Source organism: Anolis sagrei, chromosome 3, assembly GCF_037176765.1.
Source record: "Anolis sagrei isolate rAnoSag1 chromosome 3, rAnoSag1.mat, whole genome shotgun sequence".
In the NCBI taxonomy this organism is placed as follows: Eukaryota; Metazoa; Chordata; class Lepidosauria; order Squamata; family Dactyloidae; genus Anolis; species Anolis sagrei.
Window position 1 is genome coordinate 194,786,052 of NC_090023.1, and position 14,306 is coordinate 194,800,357.

Consider the following 14,306-nt stretch of genomic DNA (forward strand, 5'->3'; position numbering starts at 1 on the left):
CTGGATCCCAGGATCTAATCCCAGTTTATCGGATTATCCCAGGTTATCTGGCAGTGTCATATAATCCAGTTCAAATCAGATAATTTGGGACGAGATCCTGGGATATAGGGCAATGTAGATCCTGTCTTAATCACTTAACTCCCAGCTCAGATTACATAATTAGACAATAAACATTTATATTCTACATTGGCTACATGGTTAAGTGTGTCATCCTCATGAGTGATCACTTGTGGTTGAGTATAATTGTCTTCCAGAGGTAGAGTCTTGGTGGTGAATCCATACATTACTGTGAAGACCTATTCTAGACCCACATAGTCTTTCCCAACGAAACCATACATTTCCAGATGGAAGACTATCACAACAGGGATTTACTTAGTTACATACATATAAATAGGTGCCTCACTCCATCTTAAGAGCCAGCAGGCAGACCAGGTGAGGGAGGTCTATTCAGCTTCTAATTGAAACACAAGGAGGAGGATATCTTGTACTAACCCCCCCCCCCCCCCCGCCCTGCCCAATCCAATTATGACAACCTTGCTTGCTGGTAATAGGAATATAAAGGTCTGTTTAGCTTTCCATTGGAGCATCCTCCTTGTGCTTCAATGTAAATAAAGCTGAATAGACCTCCTTTGCCCAATATGGCCGCTTGCTCTTAAGGTGGATTGGAGGTTTGCATAGTCAGACAGAATAGAAAGTAGCTACTGATCTGTAACCCTAATCACCCCAGGTCACTACCACCGTTTTCCAACCTAGAGATTTTTTAAAAACCAGGCATGACATCAGGGTGAAGAAATTAGAGGGGGTCAATGCTTCTTTTGGATTCTTCCAGGACAGAATAAACTCTTGCCTTTTGCTACTCACTCAAAGAAGGTGGTGACTTCTTTTTAAATAAAAGTTAAAGTACAGTACTTGCATTGACTTGTGGATAGGTCAACCCAGGGTTTTGGGGTCATTATGTCTAAAATTTCTGGAGTTATACATGAATATATGGTATAAAATCTTATAAGATAGCAAATTCTGTACAGAATTATGGTTAGCTTCTTATTTTTGGGAAAAGAGAAAACAATATGAGAAGAAAAAAAAACAATTAGAAATAACTCTTCTAAAATGTTGTAGTACGAAAACATACCATGTTGGAAAATCAAATAAACATATCCTACATAGCAGAATGCAAGGTGTTGTTTTTTTCACACCTCCAATGTCAATGTTTCTGATAATGGAATTAGCCAAACCTTGGGCCTTGTAATGCTACTTAGTTACAGTGCTATGATTTCACTTTAAATGCCTAAGATTTGTAGTTTTAGAACAAAAAATGAGAAATCTCAGTCAAAGTCCTCTAGTGCCTGATCAAAGTCTAGACACCAGAAAACCATAAAATCAAGCAACGGCAGTTAAAGTGGAAGTGTAACACTATATTTGGGTAATGTAAAATAGTGGCTAGTTAGGACAACTGAATATGCCTTCAGAACATGTTCTTCTAATGTTTTCTGGTGTCAAAACATCTAGTGTCAAATGTCAATGTTAGAATATCTGGTGGTTAATAAGAGGAAAATGAAATGTATAGCAGTTCTTTTGATTTTCATCAGAAAATAAAATAGTCACAATAATTATAATACTTTATTATCTGTCCCACCAATGAAATGAACATATTTTTTAAAAATAATTTTTATCAAAGTTTCTTTATGCATTATATAGTTAAAAAGAGAGAAAAGGAGGAAAGAGGAATCGTATGAGAAAGGGTAGAAAGGGTAGAATATTTGAAAGAAACAGTATGTACCTGCAGGAAAACACAGGATAAATTCCACTGATGTTCTGAAATTGCTATATTATGTCTGTTTAGGCCACGACTGTTATGCCATAAGCTTTCCCTGTCATCAGGCATGTAGCCGGGGGGGGGGGGCTTGAGGGGCTTCAGCCCCCCCCCCCCCTGAAATTCTCATGGTGGTTCGCGAAAAGGCCTTGCTGGTGCATTATTTAAACTGTTATGTTTATTCATATCATGATCTGATCACCATACTCAATATATCCCATATGCATGGGGGTATTGGGGTAATGATACAAAAGGTTTGCTAGGCTAGACCCTCTTTCACTCAGACTCAGCCCCCCCCTCCGAAACTCACCCCCCCCCGAAATCCACCCTGAAAATTTTTTAGCCCCCCCCCCCCCCCCCCGAAACAAAATCCTGGCTACGAGCCTGCCTGTCATCTAATTCTATACCTCTGCAACCTTCGGCAACATTTATGGTTGCAACATAAAATGATATGAATTTTGTAAAAGCACACTCAACACAATCCCAATTGTGAAAAGGCCCTAATCTGGAAGCTCTGAAATTACAAGTTTTCTGCTCCTGGCTTCCAATTGTTCCTTTTAAATTGTCCACAAAGCTATGTGCCCCATATAGCTTCTTTTGTCCCATTTAAAAAAATGTACAGCACTAAATATGGCAACATGTTTTAGACTTATGCCGGGGTTATTTCCCACATACAACTCATCAGCTAAAGTCCTGCTTGGTTCCATGTAGTCTAGTAGTTCCACATATATTCCAAATCCTATATATTCTTTCTCTCTCTCTCTCTCCATGTCATATACTGACTTGATTGATGAGATAAGTGAAACTGGATATGTACAAAGATCCACTATATTGAGGAAAATGTCAGGGTTAGTATCCTAACCCATGAGTACTAGTTGTCCTAAGTTTCTGATAGAAATTGATTTTCCACATTACTTACTGTCTCTTTACAAAAGGAGAGGAAAAGCTGTGAGTTGTTTGTCAGACTTTCTGCAGCTAACTACCTTTTTTAAGGTCACCTAGAATCAGACGCATCATCGGTAAGTGGTTGTTTCCAATGAAAAGAAGTAAAATGCAACTCTCTGTACAGGAAAACAATCATGCTTTTACTGGCAGCATATTTAAAGTTCCCTTTGTGAATTTAAGCTGCTTATTCTAATTGTCTAAAAATGTCTCTGGTTTTATTAGCAAACATCTTGGCATTTACCGCTTTATGATTAAATTTTAAGATGATTAATGTAACTGCTTTAGTTTTGTAACATCTTAAAGTACTATGTTTCAAGCACGTGGCCAGCATTGTGTAGTCAAGACTCCACTTTGAGTCATCTTTGGTTTCGAGAAAGGCAGGATAGAACTATCACAAATAAATCCATAATAACAGAGAACATGTTCCTTTTAGGATAGAGAAGTGCCCATCTACACAGCACCTGAAACATGGGACATACCAAGTTAAAAGGGGGGGGGGTGGCTACATGATGCTAGTACTAAATGCGTGCTGATTCGCTGCAACAGCCAAAAAACATGGGGGTAAAAAGGCCCCCTTTTACCCTGATTCTGGCCAGAAAATACACATATCAACATCACTGTATAGCCCTGCACTTGCAAAAAGCACATCCCCCCCCCCCATGGAGACTGTTCCAGAACATGTGCACTTTTTAAAAGCCTAAAACAGCTGTTCAACTGAGTGGGCTGTGAAATGGACACACAGCTGATTGAAAGGAAGCACAAACAGAGAGCATTTAGAACTCTCTGAAACAATTTATTATAAACTTTACAATATTAAACAAAATTTGAATAAACAATTGGAGGAAGAAAGAAATCTAGCAGAAGTTTTTTTTAAAAAAAATCACTCCATTATGCGAATCTACTTATATTTATATTTAGATATTTCCATGTGTTGCATATATGGTCCAGTGCACAATGGAGTGATTTTAAAAAAAAAACAACCCTTCCGTCGAATGCCTCCTGTCTGCCCTCCATCTTGTTCTGATACAGAAGAAGCCTGTGAGGATAGTGGGGGGAGGCATCCCGGGACACACAAGTCTGTCAGGTCCTGGGTTTCTTTGTCCTCCTTTTAAAACCCACATTTTCATGCTGTCTGGAAGTACCCAGAGAGAGAGAATGAGAAGAGGGACTGAAAGCAGAAAGAGAGACAGAGAGAGAAGCTTTCTAAAGTTTCATAGATAGCACCTGATGGGTGAGTGGATCACATGTGTCTTTTTTTGATAGCACAAATAAATGCCAGCATTCAGATCACTTTTTATAGAGAAAGGGAAGCACTCTGGATTTTTAAAATTCCAACTAAATTAATTACAGGGAGCAAACAATGGAAGCACTGCATGAGAAAGAGAACAGAACAAAGCTACTATCCTATGCCCTCTTACTAGGAAATATGTCTTTCATGGGAGTCATTTGAGAGTCATACGTTTCCCCTTTTTTCCCTTCCATTCAAAAAGAGCATATGAGTAAGCTCAATCAACCACAAAGCCATACAATCAATATCAATTGTTTATTTAAAGGTAACGTGTTGGAATGCCTGACTCTAAAAAGGCTTCTTATCCTCAGATCTATATATAGTTGTATCTATATCTTATATGTATTCTCTGTCATTAGTAATTACTTTGAAACGACTTTTTAAAGCAATGTGTTAAAAGTATCCTGAAGGCATCAGATCTCATCTGATTTCTTGTATAGAACACCACCAAAGATATTGTATGTTGTATTACAGGGGAAGGTACTGGCAAACTGACATCTGAGTATAACACCTTGTAAAATGCATGGCATTATCATAGGTTGACAGGCAACTTGCTGGATCTACACTGCCATATAATCCAGATCATCAAAGCAAATAATCTGGATTTTATATAGTAGGATCTTGAATACACACATGCATAAAAAAAAGTGTCAGGATCTTATTGAGACACTACACTGGTACACCTGTTTGTTAAACATAATAGCTTAAAGGAGTGAGGTAGTAGTATGAACAGGAAAAGAAAGAAACTTCAATTGGTCCAATGATCGGCAGCCAGACTACTAACTGAAGTGAATTACAGGGAGCAGTCTACCCCCCTGTTTAAGGAGATCCATTGGCTGCCATTTATTTTCTGGTGCAGGTTCTTACCTACAAAGCCCTGGACGGTTTGGGATCTGCCTACCTTCATTTCCTCCTATGACCTACACGATCCCTTCGATCTTCTGGAGAGGCCCTTCTCTAGCTCCTGCCCCCGCCACAAGCATAACTTGTGGAACAAGGAAGAAGGCCTTCTCTGTGGTGGCCCCTCAGCTCTGGAATTCACTCCCCAGAGAAATTAGGTAAGCCCCCACCCTGGCAGTCTTCAGGAAGAGCTTAAAAACTTGGCTGTTCCAATGTGCCTTCAATGAATGAACAACAATCCCTGACCTTGACTAAACCCTGCATAAAAGGCCCTTGGATGCACTTTATTTTACTCTCTAGCGCAATTAAATCCCATTGCTTTGGCCCACCTGAACGTCCACCCAGATACATTGCATTGCTCACTTCACCCAGTGTTTTTAAACCTTTTAATCCTTGCAACTGTCCCTGCCCAATTGTGTCCAATTATTGTGATTTTATATTGCATTGTGTGTTTACCTTATATTGTTTTTTGTATTATTTTCATTATATTTTATTGTTGTATTTTTATGTTGTATATTTGCTTATTCTAATTTTTGGGCTTGGCCTCATGTAAGCCCCCCCCCCCCCCCCCCCCGGAGTCCCCTTGGGGAGATGATGGCAGAGTATAAAGTTTTATTGTTGTTGTTGTTGTTGTTGTTGTTGTTGTTGTCATCTTTAAAGTCCACTATAAAGAAAGGCATCAGGACGCTGGGGGAGCATTTACTGAGACTGATGGCTCCATGTTTGGACTTACTATTAGGGTCCACGATCTTTTGCCCCACTTATTTGTCCTGGATTATATCTGGCTATCTGGAAGCTCCCTCAGAGTGGACAAATGTTGTCATGCGAATCAATCACATGACATACAAGAGTGATATTATGCATGTGGAATTCGCTCCCCAGCGAGATTAGATCGGCGTCCTCCCTCCTTTCTTTTAGGAAAAACTAAAGATGTGCTTTTGGAGCCAGGCCTTTGGCTAGTGGGCACAGCAGCACTTTAGACATCCGGACAATAGGTTTGTTATGACGATCGGAAACGGCGATGTGACTTGTGATTATGTGACTTCTTCTATGTGATTATGTAATTTAAATTAATATTACTGTTTTAATTTTCTATGTACTAGGATTTTATATTGTTGGCATTGAATTGTTGCCTGTGTTAGCCGCACTGAGTCCCCCCTTCGGGGGTGAGAAGGGCAGGGTAGAAATGGTGTTAATAAATAACATTTGCAGACTTGCTATTCATGGCAACACATAGTCCTCCATTCAGAAAGGGGATTGATATACTCAAGGATGTTTACTAGGTGCCACAGTCAAATGGCTTGAATAGGTGGTCATGCTTAGAGCAAAAAGCCAGTGTACTATGCTAAGAGAACCAAGAAAACAAATTTAATGTATGCATTTTTGGATATCTTGCCTAAATCACTTGGGTTCCAATTCAGTTCTGACCAGCTGTATCAGCCTCAGCACTATTCCCATTAAGCACGAAGCAAGTGAGTATTTAAAAAAAAAGAAAAGAAAACACCATCCCACTCCATACCCATAAAATCAGGGTGTGAAGCATAAGGGAAAGAGAGATTCATATTAATAATTCATTCCAAGTAAACCCCTGGAGCAGTTTTACTATGATATTCTATGCAGAATGCTTCAACACACTAATTAATATTTTCAAAGTGTTCCACAAGCTCCTTTTAAAAGCACTTTTGCCTTCCATTGAACATTCTGCATTGTAAATAAGATCAGTCCTGTCCCCAAAACCTACTGATGAGTTATTCTCCTCGGCTGGCACTTCAGGAGTACAACAAGATTCCCCCTGCATCGAAAATAACCAAAACAGCTATCTTTTTGCATCATAGCAGTAACTTGCATGTCTTTTGTTCCAAAATTAACAGGGATAAATTATGCTCCCTTTGAGAGGCAAGTAACTGCAAAATTCAGGTGAGCCCAGGAGATATTCAGTAATTTGCACTTAATGATTGTATTGCAGAGTCCCTGTTGCATTGCTCTTTCAGCTAACAGCAAAAATAAAGTCACTGTAAATAACTTAATATTTAAACAGAAGCAAATTCTTATTTTGTTTATAGTAATGATTACAATGTTCAGTGATGAATTTGTTCTCGGATGCAGTGACTGAATCAATGTATGTATCCAGTGTAATAATTCTAATTACAAAAGCCCTGTTGGTGCTAAGATAGGTTAGGGCATATCATTGATTGATGAGTTTTAATCCCCAAAAGAATGGCCTATAAGTATCTGAAAAGATTTCCCCCTTAGCTTTCAGAAGTTGTTTGTTTTTTCATCAAAAATGGTGGGTTCTGGAGGTGGGAATATCAGAGCGGGTTGGCTGTTGCTAAAGTAGTTAAGATTATTTTCCTTGGGGAAGACAAGTGGTTTGGGCTTTGCTAAAGTATTGCCACATGTGGATTCAGAAGGGATTTCTGTTTCCTCGGGTAAGATAAGATGAAACAGGGAGGGTTGTTTGTTTGTTTGCTAGCTCTGTTGCTTATATTTTCCCATGGGGGAAATTAAAAGACCACCACTACCCAGAACAGTTAGTTAGTACACAGCCAAGATAGGGGCATAGTCTGTCTAAATGCCAAAAATATAGCATAATGTTGGTGCTGCTCATGCTTCCCAGATTCTTTGTACCATAAATGTTGACTGCCTTGTAGTTAAAATACTAGCCATCAAAAGAGAGTGGATTCCTGAGACTGTACTGGAGATGGGAGTTGGATTCTGGGGCATATCCTTGTGGGAAAGCTATAATTCAGTGGCAGAGTATGTGATTTTCATGAAAAAGACTTAAATCATAACTAGGAAAAAATCCTACCTCAAATTCTATTAAGTTACTGTCAATCATTGCAGGTGAGAGGTGGGGAACCTTTGGAGGAGGGTTAGACACATTAACCTCTCTGACACCTCTGCAGATCAGATCAATGACATTGGGTACTTGTTTTGTCAGTGGTCCATTCTAAAAGAAATACAATGGTTCCTGATTTAAAGGAGTCAGGGGCAATGAGCACGCTATTTGGATGAAGGCATAAAGATTTTATCAGTTAAATTACAGAGTAAGATTACAATGTTTCTATAATACAATCCGCATATCCATGGAACCAATATAATAATAATAATAATAATAATAATAATAATAATAATAATAATAGCAACAACAACAACAACAACAATAGATCATATCCTCAGCTGCTGCAAGAAGATCGTGCAGACAGGCTACAAGCAGAGACATAACACCATTGCTAAGATGATCCATTGGAACTTGTGCCACAAATACCATCTGCCTGCGACAAAGAACTGGTGGGACCACAAGCCGGAAAAAGTTACAGAGAATGAACACGTCAAGCTACTCTGGGACTTCCAGATTCAGACAAACAGAGTTTTGGAGCACAATACTCCTGACCTCACAATTGTATTAAAAAACAAAGTATGGATTGTCGATGTTGCAATCCCGAGTGACAGCAGGATTGAAGAGAAACAACTGGAAAAGATGACACGATATGAGGATTTAAAGATCGAACTGCAACAGATTCTGGCACAAACCAGTAAAGGTGGTCCCAGTGGTGATCGGCACACTGGGTGCAGTGCCTAAAGACCTTGACCTGCACTTAAACACAATCGGTGCTGACAAGATTACCATCCGCCAGCTGCAGAAGGCCACCTTACTAGGATCTGCATGCATTATTCGCCGATATAAAACACAGTCCTAGACACTTGGGAAGTGTCCGACGTGTGACCCAATACAACAGCTGGTAGAGTGTCTGCTGTGGACTCATTTTGTGGTGTTTCAAAAAATAATAATAATATAATAAAACTTTATTTATACACCGCTCTATCTCCCCGGGGGGACTCAGAGCGGTTTCCAAGCAACATCATCAATACATACAGAGTAAACAACATAACCATAGGATTAACAAAACAATATAAGCATAAAAATTGTCACCATAACACATATATATTAAAAGTAATCCTGCATGTTCAAGGCAATTTAGAAGGCCGGGCCTAGATTTGTGCAAGCTCAAAAATTCTAGGGAGCCTGGGAATTAAGTGCAGTGCTATAGATATCTCATTCATCCCATTCAAAATAATAGGGTTCACTATCATCTGTGGTTTCATGTGTCTATGTGAAGTTCAAGAACATATATCTCACAGATATTGGGGAGGTTTCTTTTATCCCTTCTGCTGTTGGGAATTTCTGGGAAAAACATTGTGTGAATGCCTCGAGCTAACACCACCTAGCACCTTCTGCAGAATTAGATTATACTGAGTTTGACACATCAGAAATGTTCTGGGATTTATATGGCATAATGCATCATTGAACAAACCTGGCTTTAATACAATGCATGCATTTCCCATAGTCAAATACTTATATTTGCTAAGAAGGTTATCCAGATAAATACAAGTCTGTCCTAAGCACTCTCATACCAGATGACCAGTCTTGAAACTCTGCTCATGGAAAATAACTCTTGGAAAATAATAACAAAACAGAAATATAAGTGACTGCTTAAATATAAAGAATAAATGAAGGGATATCCAGGTAGAAACTTTCTATTGCATCCCTCAGCCAAAACACTGGCTAGAGTTTGCAAAATAGGTTTTTCCCCCCTAATGTTACACCATTATTTCTGGCATTGGAGAGGGATTGGCTGGCACCTGCTGGATGAACACTTTGGTTTTATCGATGCTCAATTAAAGGCCGAGCTTCTTGTATGCTTCTGCAAATGTGTTTAAGAGTGGCTTGTATGTCTTCTTCTGAATGCACACATACTACATTATCATCGGCATATTGGAGTTCTATAACAGATGTTGTTGTGACCTTGGTTTTGGTTTCAGTCTGCTGAGGTTAAATAGCTAGCCATCTGCCTGATAGATTATTTCCACTCTGGTGGAAAGCTTCCTGTCAACAAGATGAAGTATCATAGCAATGAAGATGGAAAATAAGGTTGGGGCAATAATACATCCCTGTTTGACAGCTGATTCCACCTTAAATGGATCACTTTGGGAGCCATTGCTGTCCAAGACTGTTGCCATCATGTCATTGTGGAGGAGCTGCAGGATGTTTACAAATTTGTCAGGGCATCCAATTTTTTGGAAGATGGTCCAGAGAGCACTACGATTCACTCTGTAGAATGCCTTTGCGTGGTCAATGAATGCCATGTACAGAGATTGATTGTGTTCCCTGCATTTTTATTGGAGCTGTCGTACAGTGAAGATCAGATCCACAGTTCCATTGGAGGGGCGGAAGCCATTCTGAGACTCTGAAAAGGTGTCTTCTGAGACAGGTAGAAGGCAGTTTGCAAGGATTCTTGCAAGGATTTTCCCAGCAGAGGATAGAACGGAGATTGTGAGATGGCACATTAACTAGGGACCCATCCTTATTTCTCATCCACCCTCTCTGCATGCCCATTATTCCCTGAAATATCTGCATGAAAAAGAGAGGATGGGCAGAAAACATTTAAATAGAGTTGAATATTCCAAAACGTTTCAAAGTTGAATTCCTCAACTTTAGAAATCAACTAGTTCCTAGAATCCTTACTGGAATGTGCAGCTAGTTTGCACTGTCTATATTGGTATGATGAATGGTGCATGAAACGATTGCTATTTACCACTGCTGGCATCTCCCCGGGTATATATAAGCTTACCACTAAGGTTCATGTAGGTATGAATCAGCCCTGTGGAAGCTATATGTCACATGTGACTCATCCAGGGCAACCCAGGAAAGGGCCACCTAAATCCTGCCCCGGGATTCAGGTCTTCCCTTGACTTAGAAGAAGTGAGAAGAGTTGGGCCAGTTCCCCACTGGAACTGTCCTGAGTTCCATCCCATGTCCCTGGGCTCAGTAATCCCCTCCGTCACCCCCATCTCTTGCATCACAGCAGTTCTATATTTTAACTATCTTTTCCCTGATGATCATTCTGACATTAACCATAGCAGCAGGGAGCACTGGAAGAGATGATTCCTCCTCTTCTCCTCAGGACCCATCTCCATATGTGATGTCAGTGAGTGACATGTTCAGCGCCTCCACAGTGGCTGTGGAAGTCTGTGTGAGGACTCCTTTTGGCTCCAAACCAAGTCAAAGTAGATGGAGACTAGGGAAGGTAGCTAGCAAGAAGCCTCCATGAGGCATGTGGAGAATGTCTACTGGAACCTCACTACTTCTCCTGCATAGGAAACCATGCTAGGCTTGCAATAAAGCAACTTTCTAAACTTTGGAACTTTGCATAGTTTACTTGTAAAGCCTTTAAAGTAGCAATATATATATTATTTTACTTAGATTAACTCTGTGCACTTTGAGCTCTGTCCCCTCTATTGTTGTTATTCAATAATTCCAATTATTTCTGTTATATGAATTAACCTAAAGGGAACATTGGAGTATGATGAAATAAATGCAGAAGGTGAACCATTTAATCACCACAGTTTTCTATTGCTTTTGCTGGGACTGTATCTCATGGACAAAACTATAACAACCAACAGCAAAATGTATTGTCACAAGAAAACATTTCTGTAATTCCTGAGATGGTAGTGGTGACGCTTTCTAGTATTGCTTTTTATATAAAATTCATAGCAGAACATGTCTTCATGGTGATGATTTATCACCAGTTTGTGTGATTTTTTTTTCATGCAATGGTATAACCAGTGAGGTTGGACTCCAGGAAGGGACAAATAACAATCAGTTTGCATGAGAATGTTGACCCTATGAGACTTGGGAATATTTTCAACAGTCACTTGGGTTATATATCTTACACCTGTAGAACAATGTGTTTCCAATAGTACCTCTGTGGGACTTTCATTCTGTATATGACTGTTGATTTGACTGAATATATTACAACTTTACACAGAAAAAGAGAGGACAGAAAATAACCAAACTAATACCAACAGTTATTATGCCTTCAGGATATAACAAAGGAATATCTTGAGTTAGAAATGGACTGTGCACTGATCTTTCTGGAAGTGAACACAAAAACATGCTTGTTTCTATTTCGTACAAGCATTCTGTCTCAATTAAGCTTGTAAAAAACGTAGGGACAAGCAGCAATTTTTCTGCTTTCCTTCTAGCCCCTAGAAATAATAATAATAATAATAATAATAATAATAATAATAATAATAATTTACGTGAGCCATGAAAAGAGCTGAAAAAAAGGATAGATTACAAAACCTACACACATTTCATAGGCTGAGGTGTAAAAACTACATCTTTGTAAAAAGTAGCAATAGGTTCCTTTTCCAACTTGTGTCATGCTGTTGTGATTTCTGTATGAATCCTCATTAACCATAGTAAAATCCATTCATATTGTGCAAATTGTGTGTGTGTGTGTGTGTGTGTGTGTATATATATATATATATATATATATATATATATATATATACACACACACACATATATGTTTGTGGGAATGTGTTTTAACATTCAAAAGCATTGCAAACATATGCCTGTAAACATATACAAATGGTAAGAAAAAATCAAGATACTGAATGAGACTTACTTTTGAACAAGCATGCAGGAGATTGTACTATTTATTAGTACAAATGTGAAGGAAGGAAGGAAGGAAGGAAGGAAGGAAGGAAGGAAGGAAACTATAATAATGTCCTTAAATATGAATATTTCCACATCACTGGGCTATAGATCAATGTAAGACAGATCACAAATGTTATTATCTTGTAACCTGTGAAAACAGAAAGAAGTGGCAGGAGCAGCGTCTCCGTCTGCTGGTGCTTTGAAGTCTCAATAGTGTACTAGGCAGCTGGGTGGCCCCATTTCAGGGCATGCATACCACAATGTCCGTCCCCTGCTCCCAAACCTCCTGCTGATTTGGGCTGCTCACTTTAGAATGCCCTCTGAACCCAGCAGCTTCCCAGATAGAAAAGGAACTTCTCCCTGATCTCATTTAAAAATTGTTCCTGAAGGTAATTGTCATTCCCATGCAAGTGCTCGGAGAGGAACAAAAGGATTGCCTTTCAGCTGGAGAGCACCCAGAAACACAGATGGAAATGACTGAGTGTTGCCAGCCAAGTCTGGGAAATCGCTGGGCCATTAGTAACATACAGAAGCAAACTGTGAAGGAATTAGGAGCGACGCTTTGTCTTGCACCAAGGCTGTCAGGCAAAACAACTGCTGTGACCTGCTGCCTGGAAGGGCAGCCCAGTGAATGCTTCTCCATCATACTCCTTTCTTGCACCAGTTATTGCCCTCGAAACTGTTCGCAAACATATAAGTTAAGGTCCATATGTATATTTGGAGACTCTGATTTTCTCTCTCTCTTCCCCCACCCTCTCTGTATGTATGTATGATATATGCATATAATAAATGATGGTCATCCTTCTGTTTTCTTGATAGAATAATACAAGAAACAGGTTCACCAGAAGCACTTGGAGATATATCTGAACTTGATCATGCCTGCTGGAAGAGTTAGGATTTGATGGACCTTCCCTTTAATCCACTGAGGGGAAAGCCTTTATTAAAGCCCTGCCAAAGGTTGTCCAGTGAGGAGGAGTTTAAATTCACTGCACCATCATGAAGGGCTAAATACCCTGCAGACCTAAGACTCTCGGGCATAAGAGAAAAATGATTAAGGTCCAGAATTTGAAGAGGAAGCCATGTCCCCTCCTAATCTACAAGACCAACGAAGGCAAAGTGCTTAGCTGAAAAAAAAAATCCTCGAGACAAAGGACTTTTTCAGAACCAGGGAAGCCCAGACTGCATGCAGCTAAGATCTGCCTGTGACCAGACTGTTGGGAACAATGGCATCTGTTAGGGACATACACACACATAAGCCTGTATGTTTGTCTATTAGTGGACACATAGCAGAGGCTATTATCTAGCCCTCTGCATTTCATCCACAGCTCCTTCCCTGCCAACAGCTACCATAGAAAGCTCATGGATAGACCATTGATGCTTTGCAGTGGAGAGGAAAAGTGAGAGAGGAAATAATTCAGCCAACAAAGGGGAGACTGGTCTAGGCTTTGAGGGGAAAACAAAGAAGGATGCATTTCCACCCGAGACTGAACTCTCATTTCTTTCCCTTTCCAAACTGATACCAGCTGATTCTTCCTTATCTGAATTCCTCCTCCTTCTCTCTCATCCACTTGGCAACCAGTTCTAGGTGTCTCTCTCAAGATTTGACAGCTTTGAGAACAGAGAGAGGACATGTGCTCCCATGCTTGGTGTAGGATGTCCACTTCTCCTTTGAGCTCATGTTCCTGCTATTCACCTTTGTATCTGAAAAGCTTCCTATGTTGAATCTGCCAGTGCTTGATTTGGAATTATATTCAATTTCATGTCCTGGAATTTTCTTGCTTGTTTCTTGTTTGGAATTTGACAGATCCTAGAGTGTTGCCTTGTCTGTAGCCTTGGATGTTCCTCACTCAGTTTGT